Source organism: Notamacropus eugenii, chromosome 1 (genome assembly GCF_028372415.1).
Source record: "Notamacropus eugenii isolate mMacEug1 chromosome 1, mMacEug1.pri_v2, whole genome shotgun sequence".
NCBI lineage: Eukaryota > Metazoa > Chordata > Mammalia > Diprotodontia > Macropodidae > Notamacropus > Notamacropus eugenii.
In genome coordinates, this window is record NC_092872.1 from 167,071,808 (window position 1) to 167,087,339 (window position 15,532).

General features: G+C 39.2%; 1 long non-coding RNA gene across 2 annotated transcripts in view; it reads right to left on the bottom strand.

Moving 5' to 3' along the window:
* Nucleotides 1-448: 448 nt before the first annotated feature.
* The window catches only part of LOC140509819 (uncharacterized), a 132,947-nt gene continuing 117,863 nt past the window's right edge, over nucleotides 449-15,532 (bottom strand). The window contains exon 5 of one of the 2 annotated variants that reach the window (XR_011968935.1): nucleotides 449-796. This is a non-coding gene — a long non-coding RNA (uncharacterized lncRNA). The remainder of the gene's footprint in view (nucleotides 797-15,532) is intronic. The other variant, XR_011968936.1, reaches the window with a different exon arrangement.

Genomic DNA, 15,532 nt, shown 5'->3' on the forward strand with positions numbered 1-15,532 from the left:
ATCATCAGTTTATAATGATCAAGGGTCACAACATAGTCTCCATTTGCTCTCTTCTTCCTTTAGTTATAAGAATTGCAAGACAAGAAGTAATTTTGGCAAATCAAAAGGAAAATGAGATAACAGATTCATCTCTGAGTACCTCTTGGCTAGCTTTAAGGTTGGTTCCTGAAATAGGGGAGACTAGGTAATAGTATATTTTATATTATTTATTGTTGTTTAGTGGTTTCAATTGTGTCTGGCTCTTCCTGACCTCATTTGGGATTTTCTTGACAAAGATCCTGGAGTCATTTGTCATTTCCTTCTCCACCTCATTTTAGGGATGAGGAAATAGAGACAAAGAGGATTAAGCGACTTGCTCAGGGTCATACAGTTAGTAAGTTTCTTAGGCCATATTTGAACTCAGGAAGGTGAGACTTCCCAGGCCCAGAACTATATCCACTGTACCATCTAGCTGCCCCTGTTTTTTATTATACTTGGTTGTAAATTTAAAAAAATTAAGAGGAACACTGTTTAACAAGAGAAATTACAAAGGAGTGAAAAAGATGTGTTACTTGATAAAAAGAACAAAGAGAAATGAAAAATTAGGGTAAAATAAAATCAATCTGACACAATTTATGATACGTCACAGTTGTGACTCTTTCTACACATAAGGTCACCAGATAACAAAGATTCACATTTGTGTTCCACATGGCCAATTTATTTCATTTTCAGCTGGAGTTTGGGTCTTCTAGCTCTTGTTGAAAGCCAACGTAACATCAAGAAAATGATGCTTGCCTCCATCCCATTACCCATCACTCTGTAAAAAAAAAAAAAAAAGAGCTTGATTAGAGTGTGGAGAGGGAGGGAAGAAGAGTGGTTACTTCTGGAAGTGAAAGGGATATTAGAAATAATCTAGCCAATGTGACTTGAAATGAGCTAGCTTTATGAGAACCCCATGTCACAGAATGAGCTTATGTTGATTTGGTCAACTAAAAATTCCAGATCTTTTTCATATGGCCTGCTGCTTTACTGTATCTTTCTTACCCTGAATTTGTGCAACTGATTTTTTTGAACCAAGGTAATATATTTAACATTAATCCAAATCTATTTTGTTCTTTCAATCCATTTTTCCAGCCTATCAAAATCATCATTTAAGCCAACCTCTACCCTATTATAATCTGTTCCCTGTTGAGATAGACATCTCATTCAAACCAAATTAAACTTCCTTATTTTGGGGATCATTTTTTCTTCTTGAAATTTTTTAGAATTATTCTCAATGAGAAGAGCCTCATTATCTCTTTTTAGAGCAGATTCCCTCCCCATGCTCCTCTGAATTGAAAGCAACTAAATCATTAGTTAGGAATTTCAATGTAGGATTTTTTTTAACTTTGAAAAACAAATGCTGGGCTGATTATTTGTTAACATTTGATAATTTTTCCTAGTATTTTGGCAACTCTGTTTGGTTTATGTTTTTATTTTGAAAGTAGGTGGGACCATTAGCTTTCTATTGCAAAGGTTTTCCAAACAATAATGATTTTTTTTTTTTTTACTTTAGGTAGCTTAAAAACATTTTGTTCTCCTGGCTTTTCTGACCATCCAATTCATAGCAATGTCACATCTGAAATGTTGGCTTTTGTTGTTGCTTTTTCAGTATTCTCATTTTGACCACACTGAAGGAACAGGTTGGTGGGGTGCCTGTCACCCTGTAGATATGCCATTATTTAAAAGTAATTTTCTTTCTCTCTTCTATAGGAATGGAAATAAAATCTAGGGTCCTTTTTGTCTCTTAGAATTGACTTTCAAACATCAGTACTCACAAAATAAATGTTACCTTCTTAGAAAGTTTTCCCAGGTCTCCAAGTCCCTTAGAATACTCCATTTGCCTAAAAGACCTGCTTAGTCTAGTAAAAAGCTGCCTTCTGATCTAAGAATAATGAAGTTATTAATTTCTACCCAGTCATAAATGTTAGACCACACCTATAAGGTCCAAATTATTTCTGATCTGCAGAGGAACTGCTTGTATTGAAATTGAGAGGTAACAGTATGGTGCTATAGAAAGAACTGTGTGGTTGAATGTTCATCAAAATACATTGATGTAGGTGGTAGGTGGGGGAATAAATGGAAAGGCATTATTACTTGTCTGATTTTGTGTCCTGGATACTCTACAACTAAGATCAGCTCCAGGCTGTTCAATGGATTTCCCAGCATAGAAATAACTGAATTTGACCCAGGTGTCATCTTTGTCAGTGTAGCCTCCTTTTCAAAATTCTCTCCTCAGATATCACCACATTTCCCAACCCCCCAACTACACTTATTTTGGACCTCTTTGGCTTCTCTACTTTCTCTCTCTGCTTTTCAGCTGTCTATGTGTGTGTGTGTGTATGTGTGTGTGTGCATGCATGCATGCATGTGTGCACATGCATGTGTGTGTGCATGTGTTTATGTTGCTTTACTCTTTAGATTACAAGCTCCTTGAGGGCAGGGACTATCATTTTTCATACATGTATCCCCTGAGCTTAGCAGCTTATTGACTTTTGAGTCCTTCTAGTTTGCACCAGTCTAGCTGATAAACAGGGCATGCAAACTTTGATTGAATCTAGTATTTCACACTAATGTTTCCTCCAGCTTATTTCAGGGAAGGTTGGGTGGGAGGACTCTCATTTTTGACTTTTGCAATCCTTCTTTCTTTTGCTTTTAACCACTCCATCTTGTCTTGCCCATTGCCCATTGTTGTTGATGATCATGAGAACAGTCAGCGTGGGTCGAAGGAATGTTACTGGGGAGGGAACATGAAAAAAAAATTGATTACAGAGAGGGTATTTTGAACTTGTCCTTAATAGCACTTATGCACTTGATGATGACTTATATGCTGTCCCTTCATTCCCATCTTACAAATCCACTTTTTACTCTATAGCCATCTCTGTTACTATTGGCTTCTTGCTTATTTCTCAAGTGTAATATACTTAATTATAACAATGAGAATTTCCTTGAAGAGTTCTGAAGCATCTTTCCGTCTTTGTCACCATCTTCTCAATGCACACATGCTGGTCTCTCTAAATATTTTGTAAATAAGTGGATTTATCCACTCGATATAACTCTAATGATTTATGCTGTGGAGTAAATCTAAAACCAATAAAAATGGAGATCACAAACATGAGTCTATTTAAAGCAAACTGATTATTTTTTAACAGTTTCCTCTTACTTTTCACACCCAGTTATGCTGTTCAGTCATAATCAAAAATTTCAGTGTTGTGGAAAAAAAAACAAGCCCTTATAGTTTTCTGTCATGTTCACACTTCTCCTTGCCTCCTCTCATACCCGTTCTCCCCCCACTCCATCCCTACCCTATTGCAGTGACAGATGACAGGGAATTTTTAGCACAGAAGGAAAAAAAAAGAAAGAAAAAAGCTACTGTATTCCCATTTCCTTCTCACCACGCTTGAATTCCTGTGGATACTCTGCCCTGGGAAATCCCCAACTTGTGAATAGGAACCCCTCCCCCCACCCCAGCTTGAGTTTAAGCTCTTTGATGAAAAGGGCTGCATCTTATTATCTCTTCCATCTGTTTCAGCACATAGCAGGCATTCAATAAATGTTTGTTGAATGAATATTGAATGACAGGGTGACCTTAGGCAAAATTCTGAATTAGCGTTATATACTTTGCTTGATTTTGGATAAGGTTCCCTAAGAGATGTCTTCAATCTATCACCTTGGCTGGTTAAGTCCCACATTCTGTCACCTTTGAACAGTGATATGCATTCCAGATTTCTCACCCCTCTCCCCCAATCAAAAGCAGATTGTTCTATATTCTGTACCCTTAATTTACAGGGACAGCTAGGTGGTGCAGTGAATAGAGAACTTGCCCTGGCATCAGGAAGACCTGAGTTCAAATCCAACCTCAGTAGTGTGACCCTGGGCAAGTCACTTAACCCTGTTTGCCTCAGTTTCCTCACCTGTAAAATAAACTGGAGAAGAAAATGGCAAACCACTCCAGCATCTTTACCCCACCCCAAAGGGGATCACAGAGTCAGACATGAATAAAAAAAACTAAATGACAAGAAAAGTACATGGAATGTCCTAAATCACTGGTTCTCAATTTCTTAAAACAAGGATATGAGGGCTCTTTCTAAGATTAGAAAATCTTATGAATCCCTAAGCTATAATAGAGTATTCATTAAGTGAAAATACATGACGATGAAAAACTACTATTAATTTAGGCATCTCTCTAAAACCAGTTTTACAAAATGCAGTGATAGGATGGTGGTGAAGGGAATTTCTGCACCAGGAGTTCTCCACAAATAATAATATTTCAGCTTGTAACAGCAAGGACCCTGGCATACACAGGAGGACCTTCTGTACAGGTTCTTAGATTTGCTTTTCTAAAAGGAAAACAACTTTTGACAGGGCAACAGTCTACTTTGATCAAGCACATATATCATTCACTTAGTTCCCAGGGAAAAGTCAGCACCCTTAACTTCAGAGAAAATACAAACAGAGAAATAAAGACCAACATAAAGGGCTTCCAACTGTCTGACCATAAGCAATACATATATCACAGACCAACAGATGGATCCAGTTGTCTGACCATTACATATATACATAGTTACCAGAGAGAGAAGCAACATCTGGTTTTTCAAAGCCAGGGGACTCTTTAGCAGCTACTTATAGTCTCTTCTGGTCAAACAAACACTTCCAATGAGTGAGTTCCAAAGTAAAACCTCGGCTCAGAGTGTTTGGTGGTTGATTGGTTTGGTGGTTGTCCTTTGTTTTCAAAGAGACCAAAATGACATCACCATGATAAAGTGAAGTTTCAGTGTGTCTGACTGTGGCTGATCAGACCAATATGAGCTCAGAATGCTCTACCACAGGTTGGACACAGATCGTCTGTGTAAATATTGGGGATAAATACTCCAAATTTGGGCATCCTATGCTTACTTTGTGCTATCTCAATTCTGCTTTGCTCATAGAGCACAGCACCCTTTCTGATGTGGGCACACCATGCTGAGTGATCTTGTTCCAGTGTCCCCCCTGTCCCACAATCAAATCCAAAGTTCTTGAGAGAGAACTTGAGAGTGTCCTTGTATCTCTTCTTCTGACCACCATGTGATCACCTACCCCATGTGAGTTCTCCATAAAATAGTCTTTTTGGCAAGCGTACATTTTGCATTTGAACAACGTGGCCAGCCCATCGGAGTTTGAATGCTGGACAGTATAGTTCAAGCAAGGACTTCAATGTCTGGCACCTAATCCTTCCAGGTGATCTTCAGAATCTTCCTAAAACAGTTCAAATGGAAGTGATTCAGTTTCCTGGCATGGTGCTGGTAGACTGTCCATGTTTCGCAGGCATACAACAATGAGGTCAGCACAACGGCTCTGTAGACCTTCAGTTTGGTAGTCAGTCTAATACCTCTTCTCTCCCAAACTTTTCTTTCGAGCCTCCCAAACACTGAACTAGCTCTGGCAATGCATGTGTCAACCTCATTGTCAATGTGTAGATCGCTGAAAAGTACACTACCAAGGTAAGTGAACTTATCCACAGCATTCAAAACCTCTCCATTTCTTGTAAACAATGGTTCCATGTATGGATGGTGTAGTGGTGACTGATGGAGCACCTGTGTTTTCTTGGTGTTAATTATTAGGACAAAATTAGCACAGGCAGCAGAGAATGGATCCACACTTGGTTGCATTTCAGCTTCAGATGCTGCATTGAGTGCACAATCATCTGCAAACAGAAAATCATGCACCAACACTCCCTCCACTTTGGTCTTGGCTTGTAGCCTTTTCAAATTGAAGAACTTACCATCAGTATGGTGGTTGACCTTGATGCTATGTTCATCCTCATTGAAAGCACTTGACAACATGGCTGAAAACATCATGCAAAAAAGCCTGGGAGCAAGCACATAGCCCCCTTTTACTCCATTGATGACTGGAAAGGCATGAGAGCATTGTCCACCATCCAAAACCCAGGCAAGCGTGCCATCATGAAATTGATGTACAATACTGATGAACTTCCCCAAGCAGCCAAATTTTAACATAATTTTCCATAAGCCCTCAACACTAACAGTGTCAAAGTCCTTGGTCACATCTATAAATGTTGTGTACAGACCTGTGTTCTGCTCCTGGCACTTCTCTTGGAGTTGTCGGGCAGCAAATGCCATGTTGACTGTTTCTCGGCCCTTTTGGAAGCCACACTGACTCTCAGGTATATGACTATCTTCCAGGTGAAGGAGCAGCCTATTAAGGAGGACTCTAGCAAGAATTCTGCCAGCAATGACTAAGAGACTCCCCTGTGATTGTCACAAAACAATCTATTCCCTTTACCTTTATAGAGATGGACAATGGAGGTATCCTTGAACTCCTGGGGGATAACCTCCTCTTCCCATATAACCTGGAAGATTTCAGTCAGCTTTTGTATGAGTGATTATCCCCCTACCTTGTAAATCTCAGCTAGAATAAAATCAGCACCAGGTGCTTTGCCACATGAAAGGAGCCTAATGGCCCTCAAAACCTCTTCTTCAGCTGGAAGTTCAGCTAAGGAGGGATTGACTTCAACCTGAGGTAAATGGTCAATGTCCTCAGCATTGATAGATGATGATCTGTTGAGAACACTATGAAAATGTTCAGCCCATCTCTCTAGGATCGTGTCTTATCACTAATCATTGTGGCTCTATCAGCACTGAGTATTTGTGATGCACCATAGGTTTTTGGTCCATAAACAGATTTCAGGGAATCATAAAGACACTTTGGGTTGTTACTATCAGTATAAAACTGAATTTCATCTGCCTTCTTACTGAACCAGGAATCCTGCATCTCTCTGAGCTTTGATGTACTTTTCTTTTGATGGAATTAAATGCTGCTTTCTTAGAAGTGGATGAACTATCCTGTTGGTTTATCCTGTGGAGTTCTCATTTTTCATTTAGCAGCTTCTGAATTTCCCCATCGTTTTCATCAAACCAGTCTTGGTGTTTGTGAGTGTTCTGACCCAGATGAGAAAATGCAGTGCTGTACACCAAATCTCTGAAAGCTACCCATTCCTTTTCTATTCCACTGTTGTCAACTATGTGTTGGATTAACTTTCCCTCCAAGTTAGCAATAAACTCTTCATGCTCAGAGAAGAGCTCTAATTTGTTGATATTGATTCTTCTGATTTGTCATTTTGCCTTGGGGGCAGCACTTTTGATGAATGGGAATATTTAGCTTGGAAAGGATAAGTCTATGATGAGTCCAACACTGCAACACACATTGCCTATGTCACTCTCACCTGTTCGTCTCTTCTCCTTATAATCACTTAGTCTATTAGATGGCAATGTTTGCTGCAAGGGTACATCCATGAAGTTTGATTGTGTTTAGTAAATGAAAAACAGTGTTGGGGATAAGAAGGTCATGGAATACACAAGTCTTCAGCAGCAAATGACCATTGCTGTTTCCAACTCCATTCCTCCTTAGGATTCCCTGCCAAGTCTAGCAGTCTGAGCCTACTCTAGCATTAAAGTCATCCAGAATTATAAGCTTGTCCTCCTGCAGCACAGTGATGATGAGGGTCTCTAGGTCTTCATAAAATTTTTCTTTGACCTCATCAGGGTTCATCATGGTGGGAGCATAAGCACTGATGATGGTGGTATGGCATTTTCCTGCAACTGGCAATGGCATGGTCATGAGCTTGTCATTCACTCCTTTTGGCAGGCATAGCAGCTTGATGACTAGATTAATTTTGATTGCAAAACCCACATCAGCTTCACGATGCACCCCTTCACTGTGCCCACTCCAGAAAAATATATATCCTGCTCCCATTTCAGTAAACTGGCCTTCACTTGCCAACGTTGTTTCACTCAGGGCTGCTATTTGGATGCAATACCTGTTGAGTTCTCTTACAACAAGAGCAGTTCATTTTTCAGGTCTACTGGATTTTGTGTTGCCTATAAATGTGCACATGTTCCATGTGCCGATGGTGAGAGGAATCATCTTTGTAGATGTCTTTGTACATTGTGTAAATTTTTTATGTTTCAACTGCTTAGTGGGATTCCTTGCCTGCCATGGTAATCAGGACAGGGTTGGGTAAGCAGACAATGTTTAGGGCACTTTTTTTAGCCCCCTTCCTCACACCAGGATTGAACAGTGCAATCCTTAAAAGGCTGCTCAGACATCCAGGGGGCTGCAGAGTCCCACTGCTGCTTCCAGTGAGAAATGACCCTGTGGCCTGGGCCACCTGTGTGCAGGCTTGTGACTACAGCTCCCACTGTGTCCACACCTGCTGCTTCATCACTTGCCTGTCACCACAGGACTTTGAGGCAAAATAGTAAAATGGTATGGGTGATGTCTTTTGAGTTATGAGTAAATTGGATTTAAGAGAGAAAGAGTTGCATGAAGTAGCCAGCCTCACTCTCTCCTCCAAAGACATCATAGTCCAGTGGCAGGACAGAGACAAAACGGCTGGGCATGGCTCAGAATGCATTGGATGACCTTGGCGTCTTTGGTGTCTAACCAAGCTCTAAGCACTTCACATCACCTGCTTCAGCTGCCTTCATGGTCACTGGAACAAATTATTCTTATCCACCCTTGCCACCATCAGAAGTCTTCACATGCTTGAGGTAGATGCTCCCATAACTCACCAATGGGTTTGAGACCCCTTGGTTACCCTCAACCTGGTTTGGCCAGTCTGCAGACACGGTTTATCAGGGTGTGGCCACTGTGTATGCTGCAGCTTCTTGGAGCCATAGGTGAGAGGTGAGTGGAATAGGTAAACACCAAAGGTGGAAAGAGCCCCCAAAAGGGTTCGACAGCCATCACACCAAGGTACTGGTCCTCCCTCAGCTCACCCTACACCACTCAGAGTATTTATACACTTTTCAAAGCCTGAGGGCAGGACTCTCTGACCCAGTGCCAAAATAGAAATTAACAAAAGATATTACAGCCTACTAATAGGTAGGGAAGATCTTTAACTCTCCCCCTACCCACCATTAACCTTACATTAACATTACACATCTCTAAAATGAAACCTTTTATAAGAGAGAGGAAGGAAGGGAAGAGAGGAGGAAGAAGGACAAGGGAAGAAAGAAGGGGAGAGAATAAGAGAGGGCAAGATTGTATATGGAGTCAACCTATGTTTACTTATATGGTTATTTAACAAAATGGCTAATTCACATGTGGATTTGAGGACACTTTGCAATAACCTTAAGTCTTTCAGGGGGCCCACAGCCCAGAAGTTAGGGTTAGAACTAACTAAGTTAGAACAAGCTAATAGGATAATGGATATGAATAGAACAGTATTCTTGACAAGTGCATTTCAACAGGTGATTTCTAGAAATAATGCCTTAGCTCAAAGGAATGGCATTACCAGTAGGAATTTCTAGAAAGACTTGGGCCAATAAAGAAAGTATTTGGAACCAGATAGGGTATTTTGGTAACTCAAATCACTTCCTGCAGATAGCAGCTCAATAGTAATTTTTGCCTATGATGGATGGGTTTGTTTTGACTTAAAAGAGTTAGTTTGGGGTATGGTGGACAGAACGCTGAAGTGGGAGTAAGACCTAAGCTGTTGGGTCAGCTCTACTCATAATTCACTGGGTGAACTTGGACAGTTCATTTCCTTTATCTTGGTCTCAGTTTCTTCACATGTGAATGCAAATAGTTGCACAAAATGATCTCTAAAAGCTCTTGCCCACGTTAATAATCTACTATCAGAATGTTTTTCACTTAATTCTTCTGAATTCCGTATTTCTTTTTAAAATAAAGAAGTATTTAGATGCCTAAAATTAGGAAGATATCTTCTGAATAGCTATAGGATTTGATTTTCCCTCACCTTTATAGGAAACCATCTAGTTGAAAGTCTACTTCCCAAGGAGCCTAGGTTTCCAATTCTATTTCCAGAACTTATGTCTACCCCACCATCTAGCAAAATGCATTGGACATAGTAAGAAATGTTGGCTGAAAGTATGAGTGAATTAAATTCATTCCTTCTCAATCTCTATTTTTCCATCCAAAAAATGGGGATAAGTATGCCCCTAAGCATCTTCAAATGGGTTTATAAGAAAATTAATATCAGATAAAACCTAACTCTTTAACCCTAGAGATGAATAATTACCTTACATAAAGCCACAAAGGAATATCCGCTTTAGAGTCAATGTGAAAATATGAAACCAGAATGGCTGCCCCTATACACACAAGCCTCTATCAGGCTGAATGCCATATAGTCTAGGGATGCTTCTGCCTAGTGAAACAGAAATAGTAATAAACACCACCATTTTATTAAGTTTATCAAGGGCTGGAATATCTTGTCTGGTGTCCAGAATTTTTCTTAATCTCTCCCAGTACATTTTGTAGCAGCTGTTTTTCCTTAACACATTTGGGTTCATTCTTATAATATAATTTTAATCCAATTAGGAGCTCAGATTTGGGTAGTAACTGTTGATGTACAGTCGTGTAAACATTATTATATTGGCTGGTATCCACAGAAGCCAAGGCAATAGATACTTCAGCTAGAAACTAGCCACCATAAATCACCTGCAACTAATATTAAGTGAACTTTTCCTCAATAATAAGAAATTTTTCATTATATATAAGGTGAACACTGTAGTTCTGCTCTTAGTAGGAGTTGTACTTCAACTAATTTCCCTAGAGGTTAAGGTTTTTTAAGTCCTAAGGCTGATCAGACTCCAGAGCTCAGAAGGAATGGTTCAGAGACAGTGTGAACAACCTATCTTTGCAAGCCTAACTCATGACATTGACCTCAGTATCATATTTCTCCTGAAGTGACAGTCATGAATGTTGCTCAGTATAACCAATAAGACTTTACTATAAAGGATTTTGCCAAAATACAAGCCAACATTAACAAACCTTCTGAAGCTACTTCTCCAACTCTCACACCTATTGGTGGGCTGAGTTTCCAGAAGGTCGCTATGCAGTTCTCAAAGTTCTAAGGGTCATCCTGAGGGTCAGAGCTTCTAACACTGATATGCATGACCTCTTACCCATGGGCTTCTTGTTAACAATCAGTCAATAGACTTACTTAGGTTTTAGCAAAGCCATTTCTAAGGAATGTGGTAAGACCAATTGGTACAAAATATTCCCACACCATTCTAAGGTAATCTTTCCCACAAATACACACTGATTGCGTGGGAAAAGTGAGCACAAACTTAAAGTACAAATGTGTAGAACCTATAAACATGCAGATGTGTCAAGGGGTATTCTCTCACCTCCTTGCACTGGGAATCAGGCCCGTTGTCCCACAAAGAATCTAGCAGAAGAATGGGTTTATACTTATAGTGCAAAAGCAGTGATGCACAGATGTAGAAAGCACATGTAAAAATGATAACTCATGATCCTTGGTTACTGAAAGTTTTTAACGTCTTCTTACCATCTTCTTTTAAGTTCTTCTTAGGTGTCGTTACGTCATGTGCTAAACATGGGTGTATTTGCAGTGTCTGTTGCTAGCACTTCTCTCTCCCACTGGTCTCATCTCTCTAATGACTTGATCAATTATTGGGTGACAGGGCAGGGAGATAGAGGGGAGGAGAGAGACAGAGACAGGCAGACAGAGACACAGATAGAGAGATGGAGAGGGAGAGGGACAGAGGGAGAGAACTTGCACTATCGTCATCTGCTCAGTTGAGAGGATTCTCACCCCACCCCCCCTAAAAAAAGAAACCTTGTTCCAGGGGTTTGGCTCCTCTGAATTGAAATTTATCCACTATTAGACTAGTCTGCCAATTGATCAACTCATCATTAGGCCAAGTACTTTAAAAAAATACATTACACCCAGTGCCATGTCTAATTCACTTAATAAGCCACAATAATTTTCTTATGTGGTGTTATCTGCCTTCATTCAATGCTCAAATTGATGGCTTATTCAAACCTAGTTAATGCTTTTGATTTATTGAATCCAACTGTCTGAGCCTTCTGTGATTATACGGAATTGTGATGATATACAATTATATACACACAAACACACACATAGTACATATATGTACGTAAACATATACTATCATTCTTTGGCACACTTTTGTAGAGAAATTGCTGCTCCAGATGAAGTTTCAACCAAATGGCCTCTGAGGTTTTTCCTTAGTTAGTTCATGGTTCTATATATCAATGTTCATAATAAAACCTTGCATTTGTAAAGCACCTAACAGTGGCTGAAGTAAATTTAGCACCTATGTGTGTATATATACCTATATCTATGTACATATATGCACACATATGTACATCATACAGATATACATGTATATATTTGTGTGGGTATGTGCATGTATATATACTACAACTCTCATGTAATATGGTTATCTTGTTATATACGGTTGCTGATATCTATCCCTGATATTGAGATCATAGATTTAGCACTAGAAGGGTCTTAGGGGCCATTAAGTCCAACATTCTATTTTACAAAGAAGCTGTGGTTCATAGGGGTTGACTCACTTTCTAATAGTCACATCAGGAACAAGTGGCAGGGCTAGGAATCACATCCAAGTACTTTACTCCTACTCTGACAATCTTTCCACTGAGTCATTGCTGAAACTTTCATGACTGACCAATCATTCCACTTAGAAGTGCCCCCAACAAATCATCCAAATAATATGTCTTACTGTCTGCATAGAAGCCACTATACTTTGGCATTCTTATTTCCCTTTGTCTCTCACTAATGACCACAGTACTGCCCTGCACATAGTATATGCATGACATTCATTGATTTGAATTGAAATAGTTGACCTGTTAGAAATGTTGCACAAGAGAATGTCCTCAGCACAAATTCCATGTTCTCTTTGGGGACTATGGCTCCTAAAGGCAGTACATTCTGAAAGGCACTGTGGTCTACATTGTAAAAGATGAGACATACCGGTTGAAGTAGGCAGATGGTTAGCAGGGGGAGAGAAGATATTATCTATTCTCTGGTGGTAGTCTGGGTTCCCTCGCTGAGAAAAAAAAACCATGACTTCTATATATAATACTTAGTTTTTACAATGTAGGTGAGCCAGTAGTCCCTTGGGTGTATGCACTGACATTTATAAAACATTTATTTCTTACACTATAATAGAAAGAGTCCTGGCTCTGGAGTCAGAATATCCAAGTTCTAATCAGACCTCTGATGCTCGGAATTTGTGTACCCTTGAACAAATTTAATCTCCCTGGACCTCAGTTTCCTCATCTATGAAATGAGGGACCTGGACTAGATGATATATAAGATCCTTTTGAATTCTATATCTGTGATCCTCATTCGTAATTGACACTTAAATATTTTAATTTAGTTGAACTTAAATTTCATTCAAATCCCTATTCTTCCTAAAGACTATGGTTGTTTTATATTTGAGGAGAATGGTTTTCTTCAAAATGGTCTACTTCTGATCTGACTTATTGTTCAGCTAGCTTCATAGTCAATTCAGAATATTTGACTATAACACAGAAATACTTCACTTGTCCATGAACTGTCATTTTATTATTTTTAATTATGACTTCAAAATAACTGCATTCTACCCTTATTCACTTCTATCTCTCAGTCAGTGTGCTGTCTCAGCGGTCTTGGCCTGGTGGGTGACTGACTTCTATCAGCCAAAACACTTTGAGCAGTTATAGCTCATTGGTTTTGGATGGTCTTTAAATTTCCTGTGGTTCCAGACCATCAGCTAGTGCTGCTCACTTCACTTTATTATTTTTATGGTATTATTATTATTATTCATGCCCCCTTCTTGTCCATACCTCTGCAAATGTCATTCTGTCCTGATCTACAACCTCAAGGAGAGACCAACATTGTACAATGCACTAGATATTAATTGGCAGCAGGTCTTTGGGAAATTGATACTGCAGCAGTATACACAGCTAGATATCTACTCCACCACAATAGGGGTTGGGACTGACTGACCTATAATACACAGAACTCACAGCAGGTCAGATAAGCAGCATCAACCATCCATTTCAGATACATAAACAGCTGCTCTACATTCTTTCTTCTACATTTCTTTAATGTTGCATTCACCTCCAGTCTCTTTTATCCAGCTATTCCATCTTCCTTGTCTTCAGATCAGCTTGTCAATATCATATTTGCTCATTTCACTCTCCATGATCATGTGTCACAAATTTAAAATGTGTGACCCCTAATTTTCTCTCTCTGACATTGAATAATATCCCTTCTTATGGAAATTTTTTAAAATTAGTTTATTTTTAGTTTTCAACATTTACTTCCACAAGATTTTGAGTTCCAACTTATTTCATCTTTCCCCTCCCTGCATCCCAAGACACCATGCATTCTGATTGCCCCTTTCACCAATCTGTCCTCCCTTTTATCACACCCCTCTCTTCCCTTATCTCCATCTTCTCTCTTTTCTTATAGGGCAAGATAGATTTCTGTACCCCATTACCTGCATTTCTTATTTCCCAGTTGCATGCAAAAACAATGCTCAACATTCGTTCCTAAAACTTTGAGTTCCAACTTCTCTCCCTTCCTCCCTTCCCCATTCACCCCAATGAGAAGCAAGCAATTCAATATAGGATATAGATGTGACTTCCATAACAGTCATGCTGTGAAAGAGTATATTTTCTTCCATCCTATCCAGCCCCCCATTTATTCTATTCTCTCTTTTGACCATGTCCCTCTCCAAAAGTATTTACTTCTAATTACTCCTTCCTCCCATTTGCCCTCCCTTCTATCATCCCCCCACATCTCACTTATCCCCTTCTCCCCTACTTTCCTGTAGTGTAAGATATTCATATCAAATTGAGTGTGCATGTTATTCCCTCAAGCCAAATGTGATGAGAGTAAGCTTCACTTTTTCCCTTTCACCTCCCCCATTTACCCCTCCATTGAAAAAGGTTTTTCTTGCCTCTTTTATGATAGATAATTTGCCCCACTCCATTTCTCCCTTTCTCCTCCCAATATCTTCCTCTCTCACCCTTTAATTTTATTTTTTTAGATATCATCCCTTCCTATTCAACTCACCATGTGCCCTCTTCTGTGTATATATATATAATCCCTCCAACTACCCAAATACTGAGAAAAATCTCAAAAGTTACAAATACTATCTTTCCATGTAGTAATGAAAACAGTTCAACTTTATTAAGTCCCTTATGATTTTTCTTTCCTGTTTACCTTTTCACTCTTCTCTTGATTCTTGTGTTTGAAAGTCAAATTTTCTATTCAGCTCTGGTCTTTTCATCAGGAATGCTTGAAAGTACTCTATTTCATTGAATAATGACCATTTTTTCTCTATTTTTTACTCAGTTATTCTGGGTAGATGATTCTTGGTTTTAATCCTAGTTTGTTTGACTTCTGAAATATCATATTCCAAGCCCTTAGATCCCTTAATTTAGAAGCTTCTATATCTTGTGTTATCCTGATTGTATTTCCACAATACTAGAATTATATCTTTCTGGCTGCTTGCAATATTTTCTTCTGGATCTGGGAACTCTGGAATTTGGCTACAATATTCCTGGAAGTTTTTCTTTTGGGATGGATCTCTTTCAGGAGGTGAGTGGTGGATTCTTTCAATATTTATTTCACCCTTTGGTTCTAGAATATCAGGGCAGTTTTCCTTGATGATTTCATGAAAGATGACAGATGATGTCTAGGCTC